This window comes from Bombina bombina, chromosome 3, assembly GCF_027579735.1.
Source record: "Bombina bombina isolate aBomBom1 chromosome 3, aBomBom1.pri, whole genome shotgun sequence".
Taxonomy (NCBI): domain Eukaryota; kingdom Metazoa; phylum Chordata; class Amphibia; order Anura; family Bombinatoridae; genus Bombina; species Bombina bombina.
Genome location: NC_069501.1, coordinates 755,143,983 through 755,162,951, shown reverse-complemented (window position 1 = coordinate 755,162,951; position 18,969 = coordinate 755,143,983).

The following is an 18,969-nucleotide window of genomic DNA, read 5'->3' as shown; positions in this document are numbered from 1 at the left end:
TAAGTCTAACCCTAACACTAACACCCCCTAACTTAATTATAATTTAAATAAATCTAAATAAAATTACTATCATTAACTAAATTATTCCTATTTAAATTACTTACCTGTAAAATAAACCCTAAGCTAGCTACAATATAACTAATAGTTACATTGTAGCTAGCTTAGGGTTTATTTTTATTTTACAGGCAAGTTTGTATTTATTTTAACTAGGTAGAATAGTTACTAAATAGTTATTAACTATTTAATAACTACCTAGCTAAAATAAATACAAATTTACCTGTAAAATAAAACCTAACCTAAATTACACTAACACCTAACACTACAGTACAATTAAATACATTCCTTACATTAAATACAATTAAATAAATTAAATAAATTAAATTAGCTAAATCACAAAAAAACACTAAATTACAGAAAATAAAAAACAAATTACAAGATCTTTAAATTAATTACACCTAATCTAATAGCCCTATCAAAATAAAAAAAGCCCCCCCAAAATAAAAAAAACACTAGCCTAAACTTAACTACCAATAGGCCTTAAAAGGGCCTTTTGTAGGGCATTGCCCCAAAGAAATCAGCTCTTTTACCTGTAAAAGAAAATACAAACACCCCCCCCAACAGTAAAACCCACCACCCACACAACCAACCCCCCAAATAAAATCCTAACTAAAAAAACCTAAGCTCCCAATTGCCCTGAAAAGGGCATTTGGATGGGCATTGCCCTTAAAAGGGCATTTACCTCTATTGCTGCCCAAAACCCTAACCTAAAAATAAAACCCACCCAATACACCCTTAAAAATTTCTAACACTAACCCCCGAAGATTCACTTACAGGGAAAAGTCTTCATCCAAGCATCAAGATTTCCTCAATGAAGCCGGCAGAAGTGGTCCACCAGACGGGCAGAAGTGGTCCTCCAGACGGGCAGAAGTCTTCATCCAGACGGCATCTTCTATCTTCATCCTTCCGACATGGAGTGGCTCCGTCTTCAAGACATCTGGCATGGAGCATCCTCTTCAATCAACGTCTTCTTCAGGAATGAATATCTCTTTAAGTGACGTCATCCAAGATGGCATCCCTTAGATTCCGATTGGCTGATAGAATTCTATCAGCCAATCGGAATTAAAGTGATGGTAAACTATGCCTACCTTGAACGATCGTTATTTTATGAACTTAAAAAATAATGTGACTTTAATTCATGATATTTTAAAAATCGCTATATTAATCAACTAATTTATTGTTAAAACTCGTATTTTATTATTTTTATCCTCCTCCCGTGCAACAGCAGCCATTGAAATACTGTGGTCATGTTTTTTTTACAACCACTGACAGCTCAGGCCAGTCGGCGACACTCCTCTTAGCTAACACACCCTTCAACACTTATGAGCATGCCCTAACTCTTCTATCACTGTCTGAGAGTGCTCTAGCTTGGAATTGTGCGCATGCTCAACATTTCTTAACGGAGATTGTAAACATTGTACTGAGGATAACATCAGCTGAAATATTGTATCAGGCAATTTTTTTTTTCTTTCTGATGGTGCAGATGACTGTAAACGCTTATTTTAAAATGATTTATTGCTCAAAAGATTGTGCGGCAGCTGGTTAAATGTTTTAAGATGCATTGTATTATTCTAAATAAATGTAACGCATGCGCAGGGCAAGGCAATAAGATTGACATGCCAATGCTGTGACGCAGGGAGGGGTGGTTTTACTCTATCGCCGGGATGAAGATTCTACACAGAAGTAATGGCAGGTGAGGAGCAAGGAGCGGTAACGCTCTATAAGTAAAGTATTAATTTATTACATTTAGGATTAACAATTAGAAATAAATATATTGGCAAAATAAGTTATAATAACTCAAAGATTAATATTTAAATATTTATATAATACAAATTTACCATCACTTTAAGGAAGAAAAGATCATATTGGTTGATGCAATCAGCCAATAGGATTGAGCTGGCATTCTATTGGCTGTTCCAATCAGCCAATAGAATGCAAGCTCAATCCTATTGGCTGATTGGATCAGCCAATAGGATTGAAGTTCAATCCTATTAGCTGATTGCATCAGCCAATAGGATTTTTCTACCTTAATTCCGATTGGCTGATAGAATTCTATCATCCAATCGGAATCTAAGGGACGCCATCTTGGGTGACGTCACTTAAAGGTACATTCATTCCGAAGAAGCCGTCGTTTGAAGAGGATGCTCCGCGCTGGATGTCTTGAAGATGGAGCCGCTCCACGTCGGAAGGATGAAAATAGAAGATGCCGTCTGGATGATGACTTCTGCTCATCTGGAGGACCACTTCTGCCCGTCTGGAGGACCACTTCTGCCGGCTTCATGGAGGACATCTTGCCGCTTGGATGAAGACTTCTCCAGGTAAGTGAATCTTCGGGGGTTAGTGTTAGGATTTTTTAAGGGTGTATTGGGTGGGTTTATTTTTTAGGTTAGGGCTTTGGGCAGCAATAGAGCTAAATGCCCTTTTAAGGGCAATGCCCATCCAAATGCCCTTTTCAGGGCAATGGGGAGCTTAGTTTTTTTAGTTAGGCTTTTATTTGGGGGGTTGGTTGTGTGGGTGGTGGGTTTTACTGTTGGGGGGGGTGTTTGTATTATTTTTTTTACAGGTAAAAGAGCTGATTTCTTTGGGGCAATGCCCCGCAAAAACAAAAAGCCCTTTTAAGGGCTATTGATAGTTTAGTTTAGGCTAGGGTTTTTTTATTTTGGGGGGCTTTTTTTATTTTGATAGGGCTATTAGATTAGGTGTAATTAGTTTAAAGATCTTGCAATTTGTTTTTTATTTTCTGTAATTTTGTGTGTGATTTAGCTAATTTATTTTAATTTAATTGTATTCAATGTAGGGAATTGATTTAATTGTAGTGTAGTGTTAGGTGTTATTGTAACATAGGTTAGGTTTTATTTTACAGGTCAATTTGTATTTATTTTAGCTAGGTAGCTATTAAATAGTTAATAACTATTTAATAACTATTCTTCCTAGTTAAAATAAATACAAACTTGCCTGTAAAATAAAAATAAACCCTAAGCTAGCTACAATGTAACTATTAGTTATATTGTAGCTAGCTTAGGGTTTATTTTACAGGTAAGTAATTAGTTTTAAATAGGAATAATTTAGTTAATGATAGTAATTTTATTTAGATTTATTTAAATTATATTTAAGTTAGGGGGTGTTAGGGATAGGGTTAGATTTAGGATTAAAGGGTTAATAAATTTAGAATAGTTGCGGCGATGTTGGGGACGGCAGATTAGGGGTTAATAAATCTAGGTAGGTGGCGGCGATGTCCGGAGCTGAAGATTAGGAATTAATAAGTATAATGTAGGTGGCGGTGATGTCCGGAGCCGAAGATTAGGGGTTAATAAGTATAACGTAGGTGGCAGCGATATTAGGGGCGGCAGATTAGGGGTTAATAATATTTAACTAGTGTTTTTGTGAGGCAGGAGTGCGGTGGTTTAGGGGTTAATATGTTTATTCTAGTGGCGGCGATGTCCGGAGCGGCAGATTAGGGGTTAAAAAATTTATTATAGTGTTTGCTATGCGGGAGGGCCTCGGTTTAGGGGTTAATAGGTAGTTTATGGGTGTTAGTGTACTTTTTAGCACTTTAGTTATGAGTTTTATGCTACAGACTTTAAAATGCGTTACGAATCTTGGAGGTATAGGGTGTACCGCTCACTTTTTGGCCTCCCAGGACAAACTCGTAATACCGGCTCTATGGAAGTCCCATAGAAAAAAGGGTTTACAAACTTTACATAAGTCGGTTTGCGGTAAGGCCAAAAAAGTGTGCGGTACACCTATACCTGCAAGACTTGTAATACCAGCGGGCGTAAAAAAGCAGCGTTAGGACCTGTTAACGCTGCTTTTTCACTTTACCGCAAAACTCGTAATCTAGGCGATACACATATAAATATATATTTACAGACATATATGGATATATGGATATTGTCAGGATAGGTAAAGTCCAGAGTTAGACCCAAATGCTAGAATGAGGTTAATAACACCCTAGCACAGTGAGTATATACCAGGACCTGACCCTGCGACAGCTGAAGTATAATATACTCACAGTAATAGACTGGAAGATGGAACAGCAGGGTCAGGAGGAGAAACTTCGTGTAGATAGGATTAATCAATAGAGTAATCAGGCAAGCGATGTTCAGCAACGTGTAATCAGGCAGGTAAGGTTAACCAATAGAATAGTTAGGCAAGCAATATCCAGTAACGTGTAATCAGGCAGATAGGGGTTAACCAGTAGAGTAATCAAGCAAGCAATGTCCAGCAACATGTAATCAGGCAGATAGGGATTAACCAATAGAGTAGTCAGGTAAGCAATGTCCAGCAACGTGTAATCAGGCAGGTATGGGTTAACCAATAGAGTAGTCAGGTAAGCAGTGTCCAGCAACGAGTAATCAGGCAGGTATGGGTTAACCAATAGAGTAGTCAGGTAAGCAATGTCCAGCAACGTGTAATCAGGCAGGTATGGGTTAACCAATAGAGTAGTCAGGTAAGCAATGTCCAGCAACATGTAATCAGGCAGGAAGGGGTTAACCAATAGAGTAGTAAGGTAAGCAGTGTCCAGCAACGTATAATCAGGCAGGTATGGGTTAACCAATAGAGTAGTCAGGTAAGCAATGTCCAGCAACGAGTAATCAGGCAGGAAGAGGTTAACCAATAGAGTAGTCAGGTAAGCAGTGTCCAGCAACGATATGATCAGGCAGGTAGGGGTTCAGGGTTCAAAATAAGAAGGCACAGGTTCAGAATAACACAGGTATAACTTGTACTCACTTAGCCAACGAGAGAAAACAAACAGGCACCGATGAGAGGAGACGCCGGAATAAGAAGGCCTCCTGACGTCATCAGAAGTGCCGACAGGAACAGGGTTGCTAAGCAACCAAGAAAGCGCTACCGCGCTGAGACAGAGGCAGAAGAGAGCGATCAGCAGCTGAGCGATCGCGACAGTGCCCCCACCTCAAGGACCCCTCCGGGGAACACGAAAAGGCTTTGAAGGATTCTGGGCGTGGAACTGTTTGATCAAGGCAGAGGCACGGACATGAGAAGCAGGTTCCCAAGAATGTTCAGTGATGGGATATCCCTTCCAATGGACCAAATAGTATAGACGGTTACCCCTTAATCTGGAATCAAGAATTTGACTGATCTCAAATTCTGAAGTACCATCCACAAGGAACGGAGATTGAACTCTACATTTGGTGGAAAACCGGTTAGAGACTGCTGGTTTAAGAAGAGATACGTGAAAGACAGGGTGAATCTTCAAGTTGTCTGGTAAAGCCACCCTGTAGGCAGTAGAACATACCTTGGAAACAATCCTGAATGGTCCGATGAATTTGGAGCCCAATTTAGCACAGGGTTGTTTGAGTCGGATGAATCTGGTGGAAATCCAAACCTTGTCTCCAGTCCGAAAAGAGGGCGCCTTCCGGCATCTGCGATCAGCAAATCGTTTATACTTTCGAGTAGAGAGAAGAAGAATTTCCCGAATCTTCTTCCAGTGTTTACAAAGACTTCTCACTGTACGATCTGCTCCAGGAACTCCAGAACCTCCCGAAGACATAGGAAAAGTTCTAGGTTCGAATCCATAGGCTGCCTTGAAAGGAGAAGTCTGTAAAGAGGAGTTGAAGCGGGAATTGTAAGCTAGTTCTGCTAAAGGAAGAAGTTGAGACCAATTGGAGTGCTGATGATTAACATAGTGCCTGAGATAGGATTCAAGAGATTGATTTACCCGCTCAGTTTGACCGTTGGACTGAGGATGATGAGCAGTAGAAAGAGATATGGTAACTCCAAACTGTTTGCACAGGGATTTCCAAAATCTTGAGACAAATTGAACTCCTCGATCAGAAACGATATCCAAAGGAAAACCATGTAATCTGGTGATATGGAGAATAAACAATTCAGCGAGTTTCTGGGCCGATGGTAATCCAGTTAATGGAACAAAATGAGCTGCTTTAGAAAACCTATCTACCACCACCCATATGGTCTTGTTTCTGGCAGAATTAGGAAGATCTGTAATAAAGTCCATGGAAACATGAGACCAGGGATAATACGGAACAGGCAGAGGTTGTAAGAGACCAAGAGGTAAAGATGAAGACTGTTTATTTGAGGTACAGGAATGACAAGCTGCAACATAATCCTTGACATCTTTGCCCATGGAAGGCCACCAGACATGTTGTTTGAGTCTCCACAAAGTATTACGCACTCCAGGATGTCCAGACAGAACATTATCATGAGCCCAACGAAGAAGTTTTAGGCGGAATTCAGTAGGTACAAACAAGAGGAGGTATGTTATAAGATGAAGGAACAGAAGCTTGAGCAGACTGTAATGCTTGTAAAGGAAACATAGATAACTGAGCCAGAACTTTAGCAGGGCGGAGAATGGGTTCAGAAACCAGAAATTAGGAAATCAGAAGCCAGAAATTGTCTAGACAAAGCGTCTGCTTTCGTATTCTTAGAACCAGGAATATAAGAGAGGACAAAATTAAATCTGGAGAAGAACAGAGCCCATCGGGCTTGACGTGAGTTGAGGCGTTTGGCAGTATGAAGATACAGAAGATTTTTATGGTCTGTGAGTATAAGAAATGGTTGCACAGTGCCTTCCAGCAGATGTCTCCATTCTTCCAAAGCTAATAGCTAACAGTTCTTTGTTACCAACGTCATAATTCAGTTCGGAAGTATTGAACTTCTTGGAGAAAAATCCCACAGGAAGGATCTTGCTAGAAACAGGATTCCGCTGAGAAAGTACTGCCCCAGCAGCAATCAGAGAAGCATCCACTTCAAGAATGAATTGGAGAGTCGGAACAGGATGGCAAAGAATGGGAGCCGAAGTAAATGCAGACTTTAGAGATTCAAATGCCTGTAAGGCTTGATCAGACCAATGCTTGCAATCCTGACCCTTTTTAGTAAGAGCAGTAAGGGGTGCCGAGATGTTAGCAAAGTCCTTTATGAACTTACGATAGTAATTGGCAAACCCCAGGAACCTTTGAAGAGATTTTAAGGAAGTAGGTCTAGGCCAATCTAGAATAGCCGACAGTTTGTCAGAATCCATCTTGAATCCAGACGGTGAAATAATGTAACCCAGGAAAGGAATAGATTCTTGATGAAAAGAACACTTTTCAAGCTTGGCAAAAAGAAAATTTTCACGTAATCTCTGGAGTACTAATGTAACATGATGAATGTGATCCTGTACAGTCCGGGAATAAATCAGAATATCATCAAGATAGATAATAACGAATTGATTAAGATAGTCTCTAAATATTTAATTAACAAAATGTTGAAAAACTGCAGGGGCATTGCATAACTCAAAAGGCATAACTAAATATTCGTAGTGTCCAAACCTAGTGTTGAAGGCAGTTTTCCACTCGTCCCCTTTACGAATTCTGACCAAATTATATGCCCCACGAAGATCCAATTTGGTAAAGATGGAAGCACCCTGGAGACGATCAAATAATTCGGGAATGAGAGGGAGTGGATAACAATTCTTGATTGTAATTTGATTAAGAGCTCGATAATCAATGCAAGGACGAAGACCTCCGTCTTTCTTTTCCACAAAGAAGAAACCTGCCCCTACTGGAGAAGAAGAAGGACGGATAAAACCTCGGGCCAAATTATCCTTGATATATTCCTCAAGTGAAACATTTTCTTGACGAGAAAGTGGGTAAGTTTTACCCTTAGGTAGAGGTGCTCCTGGTAATAAGTCAATGGGACAATCAAAGGTCCGGTGAGGAGGTAATACTTCAGCATCTTTTTTAGAAAAGACATCACAAAAAGAATGATATTGTTCAGGCAAAGAATCAGGAATGTCTAAAACTGCCACAACAGTACTAGAAGTTTTGGGAGCATTCTGTAGACACTGTGTAAAACAAGAAGATCCCCAAGCAACAAGCTCTCCTTTAGACCAGGAAAAAACTGGATCATGTAGTTGAAGCCAAGGAAGTCCCAGAATGAGCGGAAACTGTGGGGAAGAGATGATGTCAAAGCAAATGGTTTCGGAATGAAGTACTCCTACAGACATGAGAAGTGGAATGGTAGAATGTCGAATGAAACCAGAACCTAAAGGTTGACCACTGACAGTAGTGACCTTAATAATTTGGCTCTTGGAAAGCAAAGGAATACGAAAAGCATTGACAAACTCCGAATCCATAAACATTCCTGCAGCTCCAGAGTCGATGAGTGCTTGAGCCTGAAATTTGGTGTTGCCAAAGCGGACAGTAACTGGAACAAACAGCTTGGGATTGAGGGAAGAAAAAGAACTTCGGCTTAACTCAGTCCCACTTCCTGGAGTTAAGCCCTGGCTTTTACTGGACGAGTTGGACAATCTTTTAACATATGCCCCTTAATACCGCAGTAAAGACATAGTCCTAGATTATGCCTTCTGAGACGTTCAGCTTCGGATAATTTAATAGCACCAACCTCCATGGGTTCACTTGACTCAGAGATAGAAGTATTTGGAGTAGGAAGTTTTGGAGAATGAGGCATAGGACGAAAGGAAGATCTGATAAAGGATCTTCTGTTACGGTCACGTTCATGGAGACGCTCAGAGTAACGAGCATCAAGCTTGATACATAAGTTGATAAGATCTTCTAGAGAATCGGGAAGATCCCTATAAACCAATTCATCTTTCAAACGATCACAAAGACCTTTATGAAATGCTGCACGCAGGGCCCCATGATTCCACATAGTTTCAGCAGCTAAAGTCCGACATTCTATAGCGTATTGTGCTACAGAAAGAGATCCCTGTATTAAATCTAAAAGTCTTGCTTCAGCCACCGCTGATCTACCAGGTTTATCAAACACAGAAGAAAATATAGATACAAAAGTGTCAATATCCTGGAGCAAAGGATCATCCTTTTCCAACAGTGGAGAAACCCAAGCCAGGGCTTTACCCTTCATAAGAGAAATTAAAAAGGTGATCTTGGAGGAAGAAGAAACAAACATCTGAGGATTATTTCTGAAGTGAAGACGGCACTGATTAAGAAATCCTCGACAGTCTTCAGGATTGCCGTCATATTTATCCGGTAGTGGAATTCTAGGAATAAATTGTTCTGCAGGTTGTGGCGGATTAAACGCAGGGTTAGAGCTGGCCGCAGGAACAACAGGTGTTGCAGAGACTTGAGAAGGTGGAGACAGATTATGCAAGAGAGCAGTTATTTGATCCAATTTAGAATCCAGGGATTTCAGGTGTGCAGAGTGGGTTCCAAGAAGCTGTCCCTGTAGAGCCACAGCTCTGGATAACTCACCAGGGTCCATTATATGGCCTGTTTGTAATGTCAGGATAGGTAAAGTCCAGAGTTAGACCCAAATGCTAGAATGAGGTTAATAACACCCTAGTAGTAGTAAAGTTGGGAAACTACTGGCAAATTGTGTCAAGATACACCAAGCACATACACCTATAAAAGCCATTAAGATTGGGGAGAAAAGATTAACTGAGTCAGAGGATATTAAGACCGGATTCCATGAATTTTTTAAGAGATTATACGCTGACCCATATATAGATATTCAGAACAAAGAGAAGTTCTGGGGAAATATCCAGGTCCCAGTTCTACCCCGACAAGTTGCAGAAAAACTTAATCAAATCATAACCAACACCGAAGTAACACAAGCTATAGACAGACTTAGACTGGGGAAAGCTGCCGGCCCTGACTTACTCCCGGCTGAAATGTATAAAATACTGAAAGATGAGGTCGCAACAGCACTAACGAATCTGTTCAATGATTATTTAGGCAAGGGCAAGACACCTTCTAAATATTTTACTGCATCAAAAATCATACTAATCCCAAAAAAGGGAAAAGACCCAGAAATAGCTGATTCATACCGCCCCATATCACTCCTAAATGTCGATTACAAAATTTTCACTGCAATTCTGGCACATAGATTAAAACCCATTCTTGGAGCCCTAATACATGTGGACCAGGTCGGCTTCATGGCACAACGGAATTCAATGGCCAGTATTAGGAAAATTTTTTTGCTAATTGACTTCCTACACGCAAATAAAACCCACCAACAGGCCGACCCAGCTATCCTCTCTCTCGATGCCCGAAAAGCATTTGATTCGATTACCTGGGACCACTTATTCCATGCCATGAAACAGTTTGGATTTATAGGGAACTTCCCCACTTGTATTAGGGCATTATATTCAAATGCTTCATCAATGTTATTGGTAAACGGCTCACTCACAGATTCTTTTGATATCAAGACAGGTACCCGTCAAGGGTGTCCAATTTCACCACTATTGTTCAATTTGGCACTAGAACCTTTAGCATTAATGCTAAAAACTCAACTAGAAGGGCTTAACATAGGCGATAAAGCTTTCAAAATCCTGCTTTACGCAGACGACGTATTAATTTTTCTCAAAGATCCCCAAGCCGAGATTCCCCATATATTAAAGACTATCGAAATATTTGGTTCGTTCTCAGGCTACAAAATTAATATTAATAAGTCTGACCTACTTTGGCTAAATCCAAACCCGCAAATAAATTATACGCCTCCATTTAATGTTGCAGAACACTACATTACATATCTTGGTATTAAAATTAGTAGAAATCCATTAGAATGGTACGAACAAAACTTCGCACCACTTCTAAACAAAATTGAAGCAGATCTGTTGAACTGGTCGAAAATTCCCCTCTCACTAACGGCTAAAATTAACCTAATCAAGATGACCATATTACCCAAACTACTATATACCATGCAGAATACACCCCTTATATTAGCAAAAAAAGATATCAAGCTTCTGGACAAACGAATTAGGACCTTTTTATGGGGCATGGGTAAGAACAGGGTTGCACTCGACAAATTGGCTCATCTTAGACAATATGGTGGACTATCATTCCCCATATTCGAACTCTATAATAATATCTGTTTGGCTAAGGTCGCCATGGACTGGATCACGGAAAGATCTTTATTGCTTCACTAGAAGTTGAACAAAAACTAATCTCCCCTTATTCATTAATTGCGCTATTACACTGTCCTATTAAAGCACTCCCAGCTAAGCTCAAGACTAAATGTACCATAGTAAATGTCATCAAAGCATGGCAATACATTCGTTTATGCATGAACGACAACCCCCAAATCTCTGAGCTAGTACCTATTACCAAGAATCCATGCTTTAGTCCTGGATTAAGTAATAGAGTATTTAAAAGATGGGCAACACAAGGTCTCACTCACTTAATTCATCTTCGTGATACTGAGACCACGATTATACACACCTTTATCTTTCTTAAAGCCAAGTTCCAACTTCTGAATAGAGATTTTTATGCGTACTTGCAAGTGCGACACTGGTATAATGAACTAGTTCAGAATCAAACAGGTCACTGGCTTCATCCTGGCATAAGAATGGGCCTTTCTCTATACAAAGCAGGAAAGCACTCTATCAGTTACTGGTATAGAATGATATTAGTACAGAAAGGTGAAGCCAACCTGGTAAGAATCCAGGCTAAATGGCTAAGTGATATTCCCACAATAGATATCGAACAGCTGAAACACAGTACAATAGTGGCGGAGCATGCTACTCTATCGGCGTCATGGCGCGAATCACAATTTAAAATTTTAAATCGCTTTTACATAACTCCCGCAGATATAAATAAATGGTATGGTCAAACGTCAAAATCATGCCCAAGATGTAGATCCGTGGTGGCCGATCTGGTCCACATGTTTTGGTCATGCCCAAAAATCTTGCAATTTTGGAAAAGGATACAGTTTTGGTTGAATCAACTATTTCACGCACAAATTACATTATCGCAAGTCAATATATTCTTCCTTCTAACAAACACCACTCATGAGATGCGCAATAATAATTTTATCAATACTGTAATATTGGGCGCCAGATATCTTATATTAAAAAACTGGCAAGCAATGCGTCCACCCACACTTAACAATCTTACACATCTACTCCATTCCCAATATATAATAGAACAGACGGACAATTTTAACAATGGACCCCAGCAACAACTCAGCTTTGAAAAAAATGGTTACTTTTTATTCAAAAATACAGACATAATATATAAAAATTAACCAGTTGCGATCTCCCTTCCCTCCCCCTCCCCCCCCCCCCTTTTTTTTTTTTTTTTTTTTTTTTCTTCCCCTCTTCCCCCTTTTCTTTTCTTTTCTCCTCCTTTGTTTCTCTCCTTTCTTCTTTCTTAACTCAGCAAGACTCTCATAATATTAAGTTAGGTCATGTGTTAACTGATAACTGGAGGGCATATAACTACATAAAATGTTAATTAAACCTGGTAAAATATAACAGGAGTCACCCCAGCACACACGGTGGGCATAAAAGATGTTGTATAGGTATAGAAATGTTATATATCATACAAATTAATCTTTGTTATAATATCACATAAAATAAGTGCTGGAACTTTTGTATACCGATGTGTTCTGCAATATTTGATGTATGAATCTGTTATTTTTCTTTCTTTTTTTTTTGGTGATGAGAACACTCTGTAATAATTGGTAACAGACTGTTATGTTTCTTTGTATGCCCTTCAATAAAAAAAAAATAAAAAAAAAAAAAAAAAAAATAACACCCTAGCACAGTGAGTATATACCAGGACCTGACCCTGCGACAGCTGAAGTATAATATACTCACAGTAATAGACTGGAAGATGGCACAGCAGGGTCAGGAGGAGAAACTTCGTGTAGATAGGATTAATCAATAGAGTAATCAGGCAAGCGATGTTCAGCAACGTGTAATCAGGCAGGTAAGGTTAACCAATAGAATAGTCAGGCAAGCAATATCCAGTAACGTGTAATCAGGCAGATAGGGGTTAACCAGTAGAGTAATCAAGCAAGCAATGTCCAGCAACGTGTAATCAGGCAGATAGGGATTAACCAATAGAGTAGTCAGGTAAGCAATGTCCAGCAATGTGTAATCAGGCAGGTATGGGTTAACCAATAGAGTAGTCAGGTAAGCAGTGTCCAGCAACGTGTAATCAGGCAGGTATGGGTTAACCAATAGAGTAGTCAGGTAAGCAATGTCCAGCAACGTGTAATCAGGCAGGTATGGGTTAACCAATAGAGTAGTCAGGTAAGCAATGTCCAGCAACGTGTAATCAGGCAGGAAGGGGTTAACCAATAGAGTAGTAAGGTAAGCAGTGTCCAGCAACGTATAATCAGGCAGGTATGGGTTAACCAATAGAGTAGTCAGGTAAGCAATGTCCAGCAACGAGTAATCAGGCAGGAAGAGGTTAACAAATAGAGTAGTCAGGTAAGCAGTGTCCGGCAACGATATGATCAGGCAGGTAGGGGTTCAGGGTTCAAAATAAGAAGGCACAGGTTCAGAATAACACAGGTATAACTTGTACTCACTTAGCCAACGAGAGAAAACAAACAGGCACCGATGAGAGGAGACGCCGGAATAAGAAGGCCTCCTGACGTCATCAGAAGTGCCGACAGGAACAGGGTTGCTAAGCAACCAAGAAAACGCTACCGCGCTGAGACAGAGGCAGAAGAGAGCGATCAGCAGCTGAGCGATCGCGACAGATATATGGATTACATTTTTTTGTTGAAATGTGACATGCATTGTCATTTACGCAACATGCTTCAGTTGGATAATGTGAGGAGGTTATGGTGTGTGGAACTCAGAATGCAGGTACATATACACAGAACAATGAAAGTCTTTAAAAAGCTTTAATGATTGATAAGCAAAAGAACAGCTGGTAGTTCATACTTGCTGTTTCTGTGATCTTCAATTCAAACATAAGTCCAATGCAGAACTCTAAAGTCAAATACAAAGTTCAGAATACTTAAAGGGACATTGTACACATTTTTCTTTGAATAAATGTTTTGTAGTTGATCCATTTATATAGCCCACCTGGAGGTGTTTTTTGTAAAAATGTATAGTTTTGCTTATTTTTAAATAATATTGTGCTGATTTTCAGACTCCTAACCAAGTCCCAAAGTATTAGATGTATACTGATGTATAAGACGCCAGATTGTCACTGTTTGTATAATAGCTCTTTAATATGCAGGGAAGGGTGGAGGGTCTGCTCTTAGTCCCTTTCAGTGGGTGTACCATTCTAACCCCATTAACAGTGCTAAATTGGGAACTTCTAAATTAGTTTTTAAAAAGGTTTTATACTGGATTTTTATATCCGTATCTGTGCATATTATTCTTTATAGTAGTGTCTGTTACATGCAGTTAAACAAAACATGGTGGTATACTGTCCCTTTAAGTAGGTTGCAGTGAAAAGTCCAATGGACACTGGTGCTTAAAATGTGCTGTAAGGGTGGGGCTGTCACAAAATACCTATTAGATACAGCAGGTAAAGATGGTAAGAGGAAAGCAGACACAGGATTCTTAGCAGGCACAAGATACCCCTCTGGTACTGTTGAAGAGACTGTCACAGGGTACCAAGTAGGTACAGTAGACAAAGCTGAATCAAAGAAGGCTGTCACAGGATACCAGATAAATACAGCAGGCACAGCTAGTTTGAAGAAAGCTGATACTGGTATAGTAGACACAGGATTCTCAGCAGGCACAGGATACCCAGCAGGTACTGTTGGTGAGACTGTCATGGGATACCAGGTACAGCTTCAGGAACAAGGTGATCATACTCAGGTATTAGGCAAGACTGCTTGACTTTTAGGAACTAGGTGAGCAGACGCAGGTGCAAGGTAAGTATGCTTGGTCTCTGAACAAGATGAGCATACACAGGTATCAGGTAAGTAGACATTGGCTTTCAGGAACAAGGAATAGTAGACAATAACTCAGCCCAGAGTGATGGGCGGAATGAGCTTTTATAGGAACTCCAACACCTGAGTACTCCAGGTGGGAGTTCTGGTAATTGGGACATGGCCCATTTAAATCCCAGCAGTGTTCGTCTGCAAGCCTAGGGGAAGCTGCAGCAGGAGCAAAAAGAAGCCAAGTCTCTGTGTCCATCTATGTGGGATGCCAAGAATGAAGCAATCACTCTTGACGTTCGCCGAGACAGGAGAGCCAAATCAGTAGTGGAGCTCCCCAAGGTAGAGGTAAGATCCTCACAGATGATGAAGCATTCATTGTGGATTTGTCATATCATTCTAAAATGTGCTGGCTAACACAGGGCATGTGATAGCTAATAAATGTTATTTTTGTAAGTACAAATCATTAAAATTATTTTTACAAACTTGATCAACATTGTGAATTATGAAAAAAGTATTTCTATAGAATTTCTTTGCAATATTATGTAAAAGCAAAATACCTTAAATATTTATTTGCAAGGCAAAACTTAAAAAACTTTTTTTAAAAACCCTTCTTACTCAAATGGAACTTCATGATGAACATTTTTCAGAGAGGGAAAGGCCATTAAAGGGACAGTCTACAATATGATTTTTATTGTTTTAAAAGATACATAATCCCTTTATTACCCATTCCCTAGTTTTGCATAACCAACACAGTTATACTAATATACTTTTTACCTCTGTGATTACCTTGTATCTAAGAACCTTCTGACAGCCCCCTGATCACATGACTGTGACTATATAAAATCTATTGAGTTGCATTTACTACTGTGTTGTGCTAAATCTTAAATAACTCCCCAGGGGTTAACACAGTGTTATCTATATGGCCCACATGAACTTATCAGTCTCTTGTTGTGAAAATCTGTTTAAAAAGCATGTGATAAGAGGCAGTCCTCAAGGGCTTAGAAATTAGCATATGAGCCTACCTAGGTTTAGTTTCAACTAAGAATACTAAGGGAACAAAGCAAATTTAATGATAAAAGTAAATTGGAAAGTTGATTAAAATTACAAGACCTATCTGAATAATGAAAGTTTAATTTTTGACTAGACTGTCCCTTTAATGAACAGGAATTTTATGTGATATTTTTGAAGTATACAAAGCTGTTATAAACTCATTCATGGAAGAGTAAAGTGAAAGGTTCACTAACTTTAAGAAACATGGCCTCTTGTTGAAATTAGAATTTCCACCTCACCTAGATGATGCACCTAAAGAGCTACAGATGGAATTGATTAAGCTCATACAAGATAAGATATTGAAGTCCCTGGTTGATGCCAAGAAAGATCCCACTGAGATGTGAAAAATGCAATAGATTTCTCAAACACGTATTGATATAAATCCTCATTTTCTTACATAACGAAATTAGGAGGCCTTAAAGGACACAAATGACGAAAACAAACCCGAAGGAGAAGCTTAGCCTGCAGACCTTCATATTGCAAGTAAATATTCAAATTCAATCCCACAAAAAGCAGTCACAGCAAAGTCATTAAAAAGCATTGGCAATGTAAGCTGGGTCAGTTATGAGTTACACAGTTCTTTTAGTCTTATTCTTCACAATGAAAAAGCATTAGAAAATGTCACTTATAGTTGCTTTTTGCAAATGGATGATTAAAGCAGATACTTCATAAACTGAATATTTATAAGAATTCAGTGTTGATATTTTTGATTGATTTTCTTTATATTTCAGATTGATAATTAGTATTCAAACATAATTATTTGTTTTTCAATTACAAAGCATTGGCTAAACAGCTTGCTTCATAAGCTTGAAAACCATATGGTTGAATCTAATCATTAATTAAATTACTTAGATGTTGATATATTACGGTTTTGTGTTACTAAAGTGAATCTTACAATGAATTTTGCAGAGAGCTTTTAATTTTATATTTCACATAGACAAACATAAAGGAAATGACAATGTTATTGTTGCTAGCTGAGATGATTTGTGCTTTTTTTGGATTACAAATGACACACTGCCCTAAAATGATGTGCCTACAAAAGCTCACATAGTTCAGTTGGTGCTTTGAGTGTCTAGTGTTAGTGGGTTATGATTCTTTGACTTGTTGAATCAATTTTACTTTATTATCTCTTTTATTTGTTTCTATGGGAAAAGTAGATATAACGAGTACTCTTCCATATGATATTGGACCAGATTACAAGTGGAGTGCTAAATATCACTTTTGTGAAAGCGATATTTGCCCTCCACTAAGTAATACTAATGTGCGCTGATATTACAAGTTGACAGCAATGCGAAAGTGAGCTTGAGTTGCATTGCTTTTAAAGGCTCAAATGTAAGCCTCGTTCTCATGCAGTGAGACACAGCAGGAGAACCTTGCGCAGGGAAGGGGGTAAGTCGCTCAGCTATGGCAACAAATTGTATATGCACATATACATATATATATTTATGTGTTAATATGAGTATATACACATATTAACACACACACACATATATATACAGCATATAGAAATTAGCATATGAGCCTGCCTGTCATTAGGGAAATGATTTGTGATTTGGGGTGTTCAGGGTTCACTTGTTATAAACCAGGCAGTAGCATTTACTGGTTCCTTTATATTTGATATTTCAGACTCTATACAGCTTCTATGCAGGATGCCCTGATTTCAATAGCATTTCTTCTCTTTTCACTTCTCAGTTCACATGACTACTTACTGCTGTTTAGTTTAGTTTGAATAGAGGCAGTGATTAAAGTACCACAAATACACTGGGGAGTATAGTCTTTATGATATATATAAACAATTGGTTTCTCATCCCAGCTGGAAAATTTGACATAACTTTCGGCTAGATTACGAATTTTGCATTATGAGTAAAAAAGCAGCGTTAAGCCTCATAACACTGCTTTTTCACTACCGCTACTATTACGAGTCTTGTAGGTACAGCTGTCCTGCACACTTTTTTGGCTGTACCGCAAATTAACTTACGCAATTTTCGTAAAGTCTTTTTTCAATGGGACTTCCATTGCGCCGGTATTACAAGCTTTTTTTTGGAGGCTAAAAAAAACATCCAATAGAATGCGAGTTCAATCCTTTTGGCAGATTGGATCAGCCAATAGGATTGAAGTTCAATCCTATTGACTTATTGCATCAGCCAATAGGATTTTTTCAACCTTAATTCCGATTGGCTGATAGAATTCTATCAGCCAATCGGAATCTAAGGGACGTCACTTAAAGGAACCTTCATTCTCCGAGAGTCGTTAGAAGAAGAGGATGCCCCGTGCCGTATGTCTTGAAGATTGGCCCGCTCCGCGCTGGATGGATGAAGATAGAAGATGCAGTCTGGATGAAGACTTCTGCCCATCTGGAGGACCACTTCTCCCGGCTTCGATGAAGACTTCTCCTGGCTTCGTTGAGGACTTCTTGCTGCTTCACTGAGGACTTCTCCCGGCTTCGTTGAGGATGGATGTCGGCTCTTCAAAACTGTAAGTGGATCTTCAAGGGTTAGTGTTAGGTTTTTTTAATGGTTTATTGGGTGGGTTTTAGTTTTAGATTAGGGTTTGGGCAGCAATAGAGCTAAATGCCCTTTTAAGGGAAATGCCCATACAAATGCCATTTTCAGGGCAATGGGGAGCTTAGGTTGTTTTAGTTAGGGTTTTATTTGGGGGGTTTGGTTCTGTGGGTGGTGGGTTTTACTGTTGAGGGGGTTGTATGTATTTTTTTTAAAAGGTAAAAGAGCTGATTTATTTGGGGCAATGCCCCGCAAAAGGCCCTTTTAAGGGCTATTGGTAGTTTAGTTTAGGCTAGGGTTTTTTTTTATTTGTGGGGGGGGGGGGGGCTTTTTTATTTTGATAGGGCTATTAGATTAGGTGTAATTAGTTTAAATATCTTGTAATTTGTTTTTTATTTTGTGTAATTTAGTGGGTTGTTTTTATTTTTGTAATTTAGGTATTTGTATTTAATTTAGGTAATTGTATTTAATTTAGGTTTTATTTTACAGGTAAATTTGTATTTATTTTAGCTAGGTAGTTATTAAATAGTTAATGACTATTTGGTAACTATTCTACCTAGTTAAAATAAATACAAACTTGTAAAATAACCCCTTAAATTAAATATAAACCCTAAGCTAGATACAATGTAACTATTAGTTATATTGTAGCTAGCTTACGGTTTATTTTACAGGTAAGTATTTAGTTATAAATAGGAATTATTTAGTTATTAATAGTAGGTTTTCTTTAGATTTATTTTAATTATATTTAAGTTAGTGGGTGTTAGGGTTAGGGTTAGACTTAGGTTTA